Source organism: Lissotriton helveticus, chromosome 7 (genome assembly GCF_964261635.1).
Source record: "Lissotriton helveticus chromosome 7, aLisHel1.1, whole genome shotgun sequence".
NCBI lineage: Eukaryota > Metazoa > Chordata > Amphibia > Caudata > Salamandridae > Lissotriton > Lissotriton helveticus.
In genome coordinates, this window is record NC_136068.1 from 831,865,787 (window position 1) to 831,881,421 (window position 15,635).

At 47.3% G+C, this 15,635-nt stretch overlaps 1 protein-coding gene across 1 annotated transcript in view; it reads right to left on the bottom strand.

Annotated features, from left to right (window-relative positions):
- The window catches only part of ADAMTS2 (ADAM metallopeptidase with thrombospondin type 1 motif 2), a 1,744,160-nt gene that overhangs the window by 395,692 nt on the left and 1,332,833 nt on the right, over positions 1–15,635 (bottom strand). The gene's annotated exons all lie outside the window — the stretch shown is intronic.

Consider the following 15,635-nt stretch of genomic DNA (forward strand, 5'->3'; position numbering starts at 1 on the left):
ATTAACTCCATGTACCAGTATGCAACGGGCAGACACGCCCATTGGGCGGGACTCAAGATACTGCTATTCAGAGTTGCGGAATTGCTGCCTTCCCGCATTTGCCGATACTTGTGAACAAGGGCGCAAGGACGCACGAAACGAGTCAAGAAACATTGGCAAGATCAACTCTGTGCTTATGGTGGTTGCTGGCAAGACTGCTTGGCAGGAATAAAGTATTACACACTGTGTGCTGGCTCTCCAAATATGGTCTCTTCTTTTTGATATTAATTGCGGCTTGCCAGGGTCGCGGAGAAGCCCCCCCGCGGTTGAGCGGGTCCAGCGTGGTTATTTTTTTGAACCACGTAGTGAGGAGCGCTGTGGTTTCTGCTAAGGGTGAGAACAGTGCTGCCACAACCCGTGTCTGACACCGCAACCTACTGAGGTAATTGAATTACAATGGGGGATTGGCAACCGCAGTAATACACGACTTTTTTTTGTTTAAATCTTTTTATTAGGGTTTTGCATTTCAATGCCCTCGATGGGTGCAATATATCAATCATGTATCAGTTATGTCACACATAAAAGGGTTACATAAAATCCACAAACATAACTCATCGTCAACATGTAGATGCACCTCCGCCCAGCAGGATTGTACATTTTCGCTCGTGGGTTTGCAGGTATGTAACCTGATTGTATCATGGTATGACTTGTTGCGTCTTGTCCCTCGGGCTACGTATTGGCGGGGGCAGGTGTGAATGTCATCCCCGTGTGTGTCTATGTGATCCTTTACCAGACAGGCAGTTGCTATCAATCGAAGTGTGTGTCGGTATCCAAACTGCCGACTGAAACTAAACTTGGAACTGTGGGAAAACTTTTCCTAGATCCCTACGAGGGGGGAGAGCGTAGTGGGCTGGAGAGGGCTAGTGGATAAGGTGGGCGGAGGGTGTAGGGGCCTGTGGTCCAAGGGGCTGGGGTCGCGAGGGTTTCAGGGATAGTGGGAGCACTCTGCTGGGGGTAGCGGGCCATATCCCCAGGAGGGACCGGCGCTCGGCATGTCACGTCCAGTTTGTCAGGGAACTCAGGGGCATATTACCAAGGGTGGCGATAGGCAATTATCGCCGGTTTAGCGGCCGTTTTCGGCCGCTAAGCGGCGATAATTTTATCGCTCTATTAGCAAGCTGTCTCTAACTGATGTTAGCGACAGCTTTTAGGCGACAGTGAGCGGTTTCGGGCCCGCTTTGCATGTCAGCGATATTTATCGCTAATGACATGCAAAGTGGGCGTACCCAACCTGTTAGCGACTGAAAGCAGTCGCTAACATCGCTATCGCCTATTATCAAGGCAGGCGTAGCGATGGAAATATTCCCGCTATCGCCAAAAACCAACGCCTGCTCAGACCAGTTCTTAGCCATGTTATCCAATGGGAGGTGGATAACATGGCTAAGAGCATTTCGTCATTAATGCGTGAATATCGCTGTATTCTCAGCGATATTCACGCATTTCGCCTGATTTTTATCGCTTTTGAGAGAAACCTTGCTAATAGTCTACTCATTTCTGCCAACCAGGAACAACTACGCAGACTGCAGGTGGTGCAGAATACTGCGGCAAGACTCATCCTGAATGCTCCCCCCCGCACCCCTTCCCGCCCTCTTCTTTCCCATCTCCATTGGCTCCCAGTGCAACAGCGTATAAACTTCAAAATGTGCTGCATTATGCACAAATGCATATATGGATCCGGCCCCAAATATCTAAAAGAAATTTTTCTTCCATATTCTCCTGGACGGGCTCTGCGCTCCAGCAACACCATGCTGCTGCATGTTCCTAAAGTCTCCAAAGTAAGACAGGGGGGGCGTGCCCCCTCCTATAAAGGCCCCTTGTTGTGGAACTTTCTTCCACCTCAGTTGAGGCTAACCTCCAATCTCTTTTCCTTTAGGAAGAAATTAAAAACTCACCTGTTCTCATACGATTAACATGGCCACTCTCTCTGTCACCTCACTTACTACAGTCTGCCCAATTCATGCAAGCTACGCGCGGAGATACCCCTTCGGGGCTGATTCATGCGCGATACAAGACCATAAATAAATAAATAAATAAATAGCAAGTTATCTCAGCGATCAAAACCGGTGATGCGCGGCGATAAAAATATTGCCGCTAACCCTACTTAGCGATAAATATCGCTATTTGTTGGTAATATGCCCCAAAGTCTCCTAGCATCTGACGAGGTGGGATGGGGTGTTGTTGGGAACCATGGGCTTGAGGCGAGGATGGTCTTGGCGTGTCATCTGGGGTTGTCTCCTGTTTAAATTCTATGAGCCAGTAATACACGACTTATCCTTTAAAATGAACTCCATGTACCAGTATGCAACGGGCAGACACGCCCATTGGGCGGGACTCAAGATACTGCTATTCAGAGTTGCGGCATTGCTACCTTCCCGCATTTGCTGATACTTGTGAACAAGGATGCAAGGACGCCCGAAACGAGTCAAGAAACATTGGCAAGATCAACTCTTTGCTTATGGAGGTGGCTGGCAAGACTGCCTTGCAGGAATAAAGTATTACACACAGTGTGCTGGCTCTCCAAATATGGTCTCTCCTTTTTGGTATTAATTGCGGCCTGTCAGGGTCGCGGAGAAGCCCCCCGTGGATGAGCGGGTCCAGCGTGGTTATTTTTTTGAACCACGCAGTGAGGAGCGCTGTGGTTTCTGCTAAGGGTGAGAACAGTCCTGCCACAACCCTTGTCTGACACCGTAACCTACTGAGGTAATTGAATTACAATGGGGGATTGGCAACCGCAGTAATACACAACTTTTTTTTGTTTAAATCTTTATATTAGGGTTTTGCATTTCAAAGCCCTCGATGGGGGAAATACATCAATCATGTATCAGTTATGTCACACATAAAAGGGTTACTTAAAATCCACAAACATAACTCATCGTCAACATGTAGATGCACCTCCGCCCAGCAGGATTGTACATATTCGCTCGTGGGTTTGCAGGTATGTAACCTGATTGTATCATGGTATGACTTGTTACGTCTTGTCCCTCGGGCTACGTATTGGCTGGGGCAGGTGTAAATGTCATCCCCGTGTGTGTCTATGTGATCCTTTACCAGACAGGCAGTTGCTATCAATCGAAGTGTGTGTCGGTATCCAAACTGCCGACTGAAACTAAACTTGGAACTGTGGGGAAAACGTTTCCTAGATCCCTACGAGGGGGGAGAGCGCGGCGGGCTGGAGAGGGCTAGTGGATAAGGTGGGCGTAGGGTGTAGGGGCCTGTGGTCCAAGGGGCTGGGGTCGCAAGGGTTTCAGGGATAGAGGGAGCACTCTCCTAGGGGTAGCGGGCCATATCCCCAGGAGGGATCGGCGCTCGGCATGTCACGTCCAGTTTGTCAGGGAACTCAGGGGCATATTACCAAGAGTGGCGATATGCAATTATCGCCGGTTTAGCGGCCGTTTTCGGCCGCTAAGCAGGGATAATTCTATCGCTCTATTAGCAAGCTGTCGCTAACTGATGTTAGAGACAGCTTTTAGGCGATAGCGAGTGGTTTGGGGCCCGCAATGCATGTCAGCGATATTTATCGCTAATGACATGCAAAGTGGGCGTACCCAACCTGTTAGCGACTGAAAGCAGTCGCTAACGTCGCTATCTCCTATTAGCAAGGCAGGTGTAGCGATGGAAATATTCCCGCTATCGCCAAAAACCAACGCCTGCTCAGACCAGTTCTTAGCCATGTTATCCAATGGAAGGTGGATAACATGGCTAAGAGCATTTTGTCGTTAATGCGTGAATATCGCTGTATTCTCAGCGATATTCACGCATTTCGCCTGATTTTTATCGCTTTTGAAATAAACCTTGCTAATAGCAAGTTATCTCAGGGATAAAAACCGGTGATGCGCGGCGATAAAAATATTGCAGCTAACCCTGCTTAGCGATAAATATCGCTATTTGTTGGTAATATGCCCCAAAGTCTCCTAGCATCTGACGAGGTGGGTTGGGGTGTTGTTGGGAACCGTGGGCTTGAGGCGAGGATGGTCTTGGCGTGTCATCCGGGGTTGTCTCCTGTTTAAATTCTATGAGCCAGTAATACACGACTTATCCTTTAAAATGAACTCCATGTACCAGTATGCAACGGGCAGACACACCCTTTGGGCGGGACTCAAGATACTGCTATTTAGAGTTGCGGCATTGCTGCCTTCCCGCATGTGCCGATACTTGTGAACAAGGGCGCAAGGACGCCTGAAACGCGTCAAGGAACATTGGCAAGATCAACTCTGTGCTTATGGTGGTTGCTGGCAAGACTGCCTGGCAGGAATAAAGTATTATACAACGTGTGCTGGCCTTCCAAGTCTGGTCTCTTCTTTTTGGTATTAATTGCGGCCTGCCGGGGTCACGGAGAAGCCCCCCGCAGGTGAGCGGGTCCAGCGTGGTTATTTCAACAACGCAGTGAGGAGCGCTGTGGTTTCTGCTAATGGTGAGAACAGTCCTGCCAAAACCCTTGTCTGACACAGTAACCTACTGAGGTCGTTGAATTTCAATGGGGGATTGGCAACCGCAGTAATACAGGACTTATCTTTTAAAATGAACTCCATGTACCAGTATGCAACGGGCAGACACGCCCATTGGGTGGGACTCAAGATACTGCTATTTGAGGAGGAGCTACGCTACGAACCAAGATGGCAGCGTAAGCTCCCGGCTCCGCCGACCTCCGCCAGCAGCTCGATTATCCTGTCTTCAATCCTGACCTTACGCCTGCTCTCCTTGTTTATGAAGGTCTACTGCTTCTAAAGATGCAATCCCGAGATTTCTACCTCATCGGCTGACGAAGATACGCCGTGTTTCCTTTCTCGGCCTAACACTGTGTGGAAGCCGGGGCCTCGATTTCTGGACTACCCGGGTCAGAGTTGAACAACATCGGCTGTGAGACCTGGACTGACCCCGGTCTCCCGAAGAGTGCCTGAATTGTTGTCTTTTTGTGAAGATCCTTTGAACGATCTACACCGGGGACACGCCAGCGTGTCACGCCGGCTGCTGTGGTGGGGGCCCGGTGCCCAGAGACCTTGCTGCCTTCCCGGGGTCGACGGGCTGGGGCCCTCTCTGACGGCGAAGGTGTGTTCTGTAAGACGAGGAGCGCCCATTATTTGATACCAGATTTGCGTGGCCTGCGACTCCGGAGTAGCCGGCCTCCGGGGTTCAAGTCCGGCTCTGTCGCCTACTGACAGGGGATGGAGCGGACCGAAGGCACGCCATCGCTGCAGGCCGTTGTGGCCGCCATTGGGGCGCTCCATTCGCACACAGTCGCTGTGTTCCGGACACTGATGGTGAAAGTGGACGGTATCCTGGAACCGGAGGACGACGCCTCCTTTAGCTTCCAGCTAGAGGTGGTACCAGCGGTGCATTGCCCATCAGAGGTCGAGGTCCCCGTGCATAACCCGGAATTCAGGACCCTTGACGGTCCCCTGTTACCGACGAGCCAGCCCGTGCTTCTCGCTAGCTTCTCTTGCCTGACCCTGCGGCCGCCCAACGCATCTATAGACGGTCTTCTATGTGGCTACGAGTTCCTTGGTGATGGTTCCGGATACTCGCTGTTCTTGGACACCTTTCCTCATTTGAGCCGTGAACTTTTATCCTGTATTCGATCCTCCTGTGCTGTCAAGAACTTTTATGGACGCTTTGCCTTTACCATCAAAATGGCGGCTCGAGTGGTACAGACTTTTCTGACGGACCGTACTGGCCAGGGCTGAACTTTATCGATGGGGTCCGATATAATAGCTTTTGGCAATGCCAGGGTTGTGCCTATATTGTGACAGGAATTGGGTGGTTGTTGTTTATCCTCCCCTGACTGGTTTGTATAATTGCTAAATATTGATTTTACCATGTCTCGGGGTGGTCGCTGTTGGCGGGGGGTATGGGAGACCGGGAGTGTGTTTGCTTTCTCCTCCGCTCTCTCTTTTCCCTTCCTTTAGGGTAGTTCTTGGGCGACAGGCACGCTGCTAGTGGGGTTAGGCCATAGCCATTGCAGGGGTGCAGGGTGGGGGGTTAGGGGTGGGGTTTTTTATTTTGCCTTTCTTTTGTTCTATGGCCCCTTTTGTCTTTTCCCTTTCCTTCTACGAGAGATGGGCTGTTTATTTTTCACGGATCCTTTATTGTCTGGATGTGTTCGCTGGCTTAATTATCCTGTAACATTGTGGACGAGGTCGCGCGGGTGGGATTGCTTTTTGATTGATTAATAGATTGCTTATTTCCTTTTTCCGTTATGTGTCCCCGTGATGGGCCTTTTACTTTTTACAGCGATTCTTGTTTGTATATTTCCCCCGCCTGGCCCTGTTCTGTATTTCACTGCGAAACACCTGATGTCTGTATTGCCTACTCTTGTCTTACTGTTAAAATAAAAAAATATATATAAAAAAAAAAAAGATACTGCTATTTAGAGTCGCGGCAATGCTGCCTTCTGTATTTGTCGATACTTGTGAACAAGGGCGCAAGGACGCCTGAAACCCGTCAAGGAACATTAGCAAGATCAACTCTGTGCTTATGGTGATTGCTGGCAAGACTGCCTGGCAGGAATAAAGTATTATACACCGTGTGCTGGCTCTCCAAGTCTGGTCTCTTCTTTTTGGTATTAATTGTGGCCTGCCAGGATCGCGAGTAGCCCCCCGCGGATGAGCGGGTCCAGCGTGGTTATTTCAACGACGCAGGTAGGAGCCCTGTGGTTTTTGCTAAGGGTGAGAACAGTCCTGCCACAACCCTTGTCTGACACAGTAACCTACTGAGGTAATTGAATTACAATGGGGGATTGGCAAAAGCAGTAATACAGGACTTATCCTTTAAAATGAACTCCATGTACCAGTATGCAACGGGCAGACACGCCCATTAGGCGGGACTCAAGATACTCCTATTTAGAGTTGCGGCATTGCTGCCTTCCCGCATTTGCCGATACTTGTGAACAAGGGCGCAAGGACGCCCAAAACGCGTCAAGGAACATTGGCAAGATCAACTCTGTGCTTGTAGTGGTTGCTGGCAAGACTGCCTGGCAGGAATAAAGTATTACACAATGTGTGCTGGCTCTCCAAGTCTGGTCTCTCCTTTTTGGTATTAATTGCGGCCTGCCGGGGTCGCGGAAAAGCCCCCCGCGGTTGAGCGGGTCCAGCGTGGTTATTTCAATGACGCAGTGAGGAGCGCTGTGGTTTCTGCTAACGGTGAGAACACATAGTCCTGCCACAACCCTTGTCTGACACAGTAACCTACTGAGGTAATTGAATTACATTGGGGGATTTGCAACCGCAGTAATACAGGACTTTCCCTTTAAAATGAACTCCATGTACCAGTATGCAATGGGCAGACACTGCCATTGGGCGGGACTCAAGATACTGCTATTTAGAGTTGCGGTATTGCTGACTTCCGCATTTGTCGATACTTGTGAACAAGGGCGCAAGGACGCCTGAAGCGCATCAAGGAACATTGGCAAGATCAACTCTGTGCTTATGGTGGTTGCTGGCAAGACTGCCTGGCAGGAATAAAGTATTACACAATGTATGCTGGCTCTCCAAATCTGGTCTCTCCTTTTTGGTATTAATTGCGGCCTGCCGGGGTTGTGGAATAGCCCCCAGCAGTTGAGCGGGTCCAGCGTAGTTATTTCAACGATGCAGTGAGCAGCGCTGTGGTTTCTGGTAAGGGTGAGAACAGTCCTGCCACAACCCTTGTCTGACACAATAACCTACTGAGGTAATTGAATTACAATGGGGGATTGGCAACCGCAGTAATACAGGAGTTATCTTTTAAAATGAACTCCATGTACCAGTATGCAACGGGCAGACACGCCCATTGGGCGGGACTCAAGATACTGCTATTCAGAGTTGCGGAATTGCTGCCTTCCCGCATTTGCCGATACTTGTGAACAAGGGCGCAAGGACGCACGAAACGAGTCAAGAAACATTGGCAAGATCAACTCTGTGCTTATGGTGGTTGCTGGCAAGACTGCCTGGCAGGAATAAAGTATTACACACTGTGTGCTGGCTCTCCAAATATGGTCTCTCCTTTTTGATATTAATTGCGGCTTGCCAGGGTCACGGAGAAGCCCCCCCGCGGTTGAGCGGGTCCAGCGTGGTTATTTTTTTGAACCACGTAGTGAGGAGCGCTGTGGTTTCTGCTAAGGGTGAGAACAGTGCTGCCACAACCCGTGTCTGACACCGCAACCTACTGAGGTAATTGAAATACAATGGGGGATTGGCAACCGCAGTAATACACGACTTTTTTTTGTTTAAATCTTTTTATTAGGGTTTTGCATTTCAAAGCCCTCGATGGGTGCAATACATCAATCATGTATCAGTTATGTCACACATAAAAGGGTTACATAAAATCCACAAACATAACTCATCGTCAACATGTAGATGCACCTCCGCCCAGCAGGATTGTACATTTTCGCTCGTGGGTTTGCAGGTATGTAACCTGATTGTATCATGGTATGACTTGTTGCGTCTTGTCCCTCGGGCTACGTATTGGCGGGGGCAGGTGTGAATGTCATCCCCGTGTGTGTCTATGAGATCCTTTACCAGACAGGCAGTTGCTATCAATCGAAGTGTGTGTCGGTATCCAAACTGCGGACTGAAACTAAACTTGGAACTGTGGGAAAACTTTTCCTAGATCCCTACGAGGGGGGAGAGCGTAGTGGGCTGGAGAGGGCTAGTGGATAAGGTGGGCGGAGGGTGTAGGGGCCTGTGGTCCAAGGGGCTGGGGTCGCGAGGGTTTCAGGGATAGTGGGAGCACTCTGCTGGGGGTAGCGGGCCATATCCCCAGGAGGGACCGGCGCTCGGCATGTCACGTCCAGTTTGTCAGGGAACTCAGGGGCATATTACCAAGGGTGGCGATAGGCAATTATCGCCGGTTTAGCGGCCGTTTTCGGCCGCTAAGCGGCGATAATTCTATCGCTCTATTAGCAAGCTGTCTCTAACTGATGTTAGCGACAGCTTTTAGGCGACAGTGAGCGGTTTCGGGCCCGCTTTGCATGTCAGCGATATTTATCGCTAATGACATGCAAAGTGGGCGTACCCAACCTGTTAGCGACTGAAAGCAGTCGCTAACGTGGCTATCGCCTATTATCAAGGCAGGCGTAGCGATGGAAATATTCCCGCTATCGCCAAAAACCAACGCCTGCTCAGACCAGTTCTTAGCCATGTTATCCAATGGGAGGTGGATAACATGGCTAAGAGCATTTTGTCATTAATGCGTGAATATTGCTGTATTCTCAGCGATATTCACGCATTTCGCCTGATTTTTATCGCTTTTGAGATAAACCTTGCTAATAGCAAGTTATCTCAGCGATCAAAACCGGTGATGCGCGGCGATAAAAATATTGCCGCTAACCCTACTTAGCGATAAATATCGCTATTTGTTGGTAATATGCCCCAAAGTCTCCTAGCATCTGACGAGGTGGGATGGGGTGCTGTTGGGAACCATGGGCTTGAGGCGAGGATGGTCTTGGCGTGTCATCTGGGGTTGTCTCCTGTTTAAATTCTATGAGCCAGTAATACACGACTTATCCTTTAAAATGAACTCCATGTACCAGTATGCAACGGGCAGACACGCCCATTGGGCGGGACTCAAGATACTGCTATTCAGAGTTGCGGCATTGCTACCTTCCCGCATTTGCTGATACTTGTGAACAAGGATGCAAGGACGCCCGAAACGAGTCAAGAAACATTGGCAAGATCAACTCTTTGCTTATGGAGGTGGCTGGCAAGACTGCCTTGCAGGAATAAAGTATTACACACCGTGTGCTGGCTCTCCAAATATGGTCTCTCCTTTTTGGTATTAATTGCGGCCTGTCAGGGTCGCGGAGAAGCCCCCCGCGGATGAGCGGGTCCAGCGTGGTTTTTTTTTTGACCCACGCAGTGAGGAGCGCTGTGGTTTCTGCTAAGGGTGAGAACAGTCCTGCCACAACCCTTGTCTGACACCGTAACCTACTGAGGTAATTGAATTACAATGGGGGATTGGCAACCGCAGTAATACACGACTTTTTTTTGTTTAAATCTTTATATTAGGGTTTTGCATTTCAAAGCCCTCGATGGGGGAAATACATCAATCATGTATCAGTTATGTCACACATAAAAGGGTTACATAAAATCCACAAACATAACTCATCGTCAACATGTAGATGCACCTCCGCCCAGCAGGATTGTACATATTCGCTCGTGGGTTTGCAGGTATGTAACCTGATTGTATCATGGTATGACTTGTTACGTCTTGTCCCTCGGGCTACGTATTGGCAGGGGCAGGTGTAAATGTCATTCCCGTGTGTGTCTATGTGATCCTTTACCAGACAGGCAGTTGCTATCAATCGAAGTGTGTGTCGGTATCCAAACTGCCGACTGAAACTAAACTTGGAACTGTGGGGAAAACGTTTCCTAGATCCCTACGAGGGGGGAGAGCGCGGCGGGCTGGAGAGGGCTAGTGGATAAGGTGGGCGTAGGGTGTAGGGGCCTGTGGTCCAAGGGGCTGGGGTCGCAAGGGTTTCAGGGATAGAGGGAGCACTCTGCTAGGGGTAGCGGGCCATATCCCCAGGAGGGATCGGCGCTCGGCATGTCACGTCCAGTTTGTCAGGGAACTCAGGGGCATATTACCAAGAGTGGCGATAGGCAATTATCGCCGGTTTAGCGGCCGTTTTCGGCCGCTAAGCAGCGATAATTCTATCGCTCTATTAGCAAGCTGTCGCTAACTGATGTTAGAGACAGCTTTTAGGCGATAGCGAGTGGTTTGGGGCCCGCAATGCATGTCAGCGATATTTATCGCTAATGACATGCAAAGTGGGCGTACCCAACCTGTTAGCGACTGAAAGCAGTCGCTAACGTCGCTATCGCCTATTAGCAAGGCAGGCGTAGCGATGGAAATATTCCCGCTATCGCCAAAAACCAACGCCTGCTCAGACCAGTTCTTAGCCATGTTATCCAATGGAAGGTGGATAACATGGCTAAGAGCATTTTGTCGTTTATGCGTGAATATCGCTGTATTCTCAGCGATATTCACGCATTTCGCCTGATTTTTATCGCTTTTGAAATAAACCTTGCTAATAGCAAGTTATCTCAGGGATAAAAACCGGTGATGCGCGGCGATAAAAATATTGCAGCTAACCCTGCTTAGCGATAAATATCGCTATTTGTTGGTAATATGCCCCAAAGTCTCCTAGCATCTGACGAGGTGGGTTGGGGTGTTGTTGGGAACCGTGGGCTTGAGGCGAGGATGGTCTTGGCGTGTCATCCGGGGTTGTCTCCTGTTTAAGTTCTATGAGCCAGTAATACACGACTTATCCTTTAAAATGAACTCCATGTACCAGTATGCAACGGGCAGACACACCCTTTGGGCGGGACTCAAGATACTGCTATTTAGAGTTGCGGCATTGCTGCCTTCCCGCATGTGCCGATACTTGTGAACAAGGGCGCAAGGACGCCTGAAACGCGTCAAGGAACATTGGCAAGATCAACTCTGTGCTTATGGTGGTTGCTGGCAAGACTGCCTGGCAGGAATAAAGTATTACACAACGTGAGCTGGCTCTCCAAGTCTGGTGGCTCATTTTTGATATATAGCCGAAATGCACCATCCCATACTCGGGAGCCACGGGGGTTTGTCTCCAACAGACTCGGCAGTGGGGCATCAATGCAAGGATTTAGGGAGACACCCGTCGGCCGGAGCTCATCCAGAGCTCTAAACAGACCAACAGAAAAAAACGCACGAAGAATGGAAATTCCTGGGCACTGCATCTCCCACAATGCTAAGCGTGGACTCATACAGAGCGGCCCATCAGAGGGCGCGCTAATCAGCATAAATAATGGGAAAGGTCCCAGGGATGTGCTTGCAACTACCACGCCCCTGAAGAGGAATCAATCCGAAATGCGTCGGGCAATATGGTATTGACTGTGAAAGGGGAGCTGGCTGGCGTCTCTCATACCATTCATTGGGGCAAGCTTGGAGCCCCGCATTGGAGTCTGAGTGCATTTCAAGCAACTGGAACCCAAGCATGAGCATTGATATATGTATATATATATATATATATGTATATATATATATATATATATATATATATATATATATATATATCGTAGAACTTGGTTATCACGGCACTCCAAAAGTCGTGTAGTTTTAAATAGCTTTTATTAAAGCATAATAGTCACCACCATTACCACCACCAACGTTTCAGCCAAGAGATGGCCTTTATCATGGTTACGTGAGTCCCTCTTCTCTTTCATCTTATACAGTGTTTCATTATAAACCCAGTATGATGCATTCTGGGACTTGCAGTTTTCCAAAGAAGTTACAATCATCTTTACACAGTGGTGATTTCTTTTGCATGTACATATTGGCATTTTAAACTCATTTAGATTCATACTTTTTCTTGTACACAAAAAACGATTTTATGTATAAAGTGTTATCCTGTTAGTATAGTACCAAGTTTCAGCATTCAACTTAAAAGCCTAATAAATGAGCTGAACTGCCCCGGGAGTGCGGTACTTCTTTTGTGTATTTTGAAAACCTTTGGAGGAAAGGGAGCGTTATATATATATATATATATATATATATTTTTTTTTTTTTTTTATGGTCAAAATATTATTCGTTTTTTTAAGATCATTTCCTATGGGGCGTTATGTTCATTCCTCCAGTATTTTCCAGGGAGTGTGTTGCAGTTCTTTTGAGTTGCCATACATGGTACTTAATGTACTCCAAGGCTGGGCTTGAATGCTCTTACTATTGTTTTGTCAGCTTGAGGAGTGCAGTAATTTTAGAAGTGTAGTGTGAATGACAATGGGCTTGCTATTTTGCGATTTGATGTTTATAATAGTATATTTCTCTCTAAAACCTTTTCTCAGTATTCTCTAAACCTCTCCCATTTTGTAGTTAGTATTCCCCATTTTCCAGCCACTCACCTTGTCCCCCAACACTTTTACGAGCATGAGGATCTCTTCCACCATGGTGAAAACATACCCAGATAAAAGATAGGAAAGCCAGAGGTCCCCACCAGTAAGTTAGTGAATAGCATTTAAAATATGGTAGTAGTACAGCTGTAGGATTACTTCATGTAGAACAAAATTCCGTTTGTGATTACATCCTAGTATGCCCATCTTCCCTTTAGCTATGCTCTGTAGATCCCTCAATATTCAATGCACAACACACACACAGCATACCTGCACCATGTATAATTATCGTCAATTGATTCCAAATTATTAAGTCAAATATGTATGGAAACCAGCAATAATATATTAAATTATAATTTCAAGAAACAGTTTACTGATTTTTTTATTTGCTCTTACTTAACTAGTGTCGGAAATTATAGGTGAATGTTTTATATAAGTGACGGTTTTCATGAAATTCAGTCACTGGCTTTTTGAGAAAGCCTATGTTGCACACTGTAGGAAGAAGACAAAAAAAAGGAAGACATCTGAGAAACTATTATTCTTTCTAGGCTTATTTTATAGTCCTAGAATACTATAAGTAAATGGGTGAATAGCCAAGATTATTGTGTCTCATTATTGGTCTCCCTATCTCTTCAAGTTTGTGAGGACAGCCTGTACCGTCATAGACCAGCTTCTGGGCCACACCAATCTGTGCTGGTGCATCCAAATAGGGAGAGAGTTTCTTCCAGCGTGAGACTTCATTCCCAAATCTTTGCTGTAGTGGGTCCAGATTGTCATCATAAAATCTATACATATTTTGTTGGTATTTAAAATGTCCCCCCTCAGTACTCAGTGGGGCATCTAGCATTGGTGACGGGTGAGTCAATTTATTCTTGAAACCCGAGTATCTACTAAAGATTTCATAAGTACATTAGGCTCTGGAGCCTGTAGACCAGCTCAGTAACATATAGAAGGATACCATTTGCCTAAAGAGGAGCTCCTGTCAACCCCTCTCTACGCCATATGAACCCTCAAATTATGGGAGGTCTGTGCTTAGCCAACATGACTGTGGTTCAAGAAAAACTCCAAACAATAGACGTGAAAGGGGTCATCTCTGTCTTGTGACCCTGCCCAGCTCAAATGAGCTCGAGATAATTCCTTTGACTTGTACTGTCACCATCAGGACACTGTATAATTGCTTGACCCCAGACATGAAGCTCAGACCAAAGACTCGATAAAACAGCCATTCAATTAAGTTGACTTGAGTGTCTTCTCAATGGCGATAACACCACAATTGGGTCTATTAGTGTATCTGGATAAGCTAGGTTACTGTGACTCGGAGAAGGTTCCGTTTGCTGGAACAATATGGCGGCATACACAGAGACTGATCAGCTCGATCAGTTCAGTGATAACTTGCACGTGCCTGCTTTCAAGATATTTTATTAGAATCTTTGTTCCTATATTCAACAGGCACGTGACACAGTTCCTTGTGTTTTAGGAGTTATACAACATGTATTTCGTGATGGTATTGACCACCCTATTAAATAACTTAGGAAACGGATTAAGGAATTCACTGGACACCGTTTTTTTGCCAAAATGCACTAAATATCTCCCATTATTAAGCTCGGTTGTCAGTCTTTCTTATTTTCCCTGGTATCAGCCAAACCTCGATGCGCACTGTGACTAATAATGAACTACATCATTTAAAACCTATAGGAGTCACTTGGTAATGAGTGCACCAGCTGCTAAAATCAAGATTGCAAGCATCGAAGAAGAACGCAGGTATTAATATAGTTCTGTTTTTTCTGGAACGATTTACATTCTGCAGTACCTAGCAGGACCTGCAATCTCTATTGTTGTCGAAATGTTAAGTGGAACCGCAAGTAAGAAAACACATTTCAAGAGCAGCTCAATTCATAAAGGCATTTCCTGAATTAGAAAGAAGCTTCCACAGCCGGGGTCAATGCCAAACCACTTCCAAACCCTTATTCTAAGAATGCATAGCACGCATTCTTCACCGAGAAGCGACAACAAAGAAACCAATTGAAAGGAAAACGTATTTACTTTATTACATTTTACACATAAGATAGTCCTAAAGCTTTAAGTAAACTGATGTTGCTCGATGTCAGTCAGCCAATTCATTTGTTAATTGTCATCAACCTTGCTGCGAGGCTTCTGGATTGCTGACAAAATGGCATCTTCTTATTGCCCGCAGCCCTCATGAGATTCTTTCAATTTCGGCATAAGTTCCCAGGAAATCCTTCCAGCCGGTCACTGGCTGTGAAATCTTAGGCCGCGCGGCTTGTCTTTTTAGGTTTAGCCTTCGTTTAGGAAGATTTAGATCTCGACCATACGTAATAACAAGGAAAGCCCCACAGATAGGCCATATGTTTACGAAAACCCTAATAATAGGTTCGTAATAATGTAACTCGTTACTACCATGTCAGGGCCAACTAGCGCGCTACATTCAGATTCAAAGTAAAAATGTATTCCAAAACCTTATTGCGAGGGATCCAGCAGATCACTAACCAGGGGCTTAATGCAAGCCTCTGCGGTGCAGGGAGGGCCGGGGTGGGGGTGGAGGTGGAGGGCGGAATCAATCAGGTGTCCCCCAGTCAGCTTAAGACATGAATATCTGGAAGATACAGAAGTCTCAGGGGCCTATCAGCAAGCACATCCACCAGGGAAGTCCCAACATTTTCCACCCCTCTCACTAACAACAATAAGGTATTACTAGAGTATGGCAGGGTGGGGGGCACTGTACCTTGCTTGATGTGG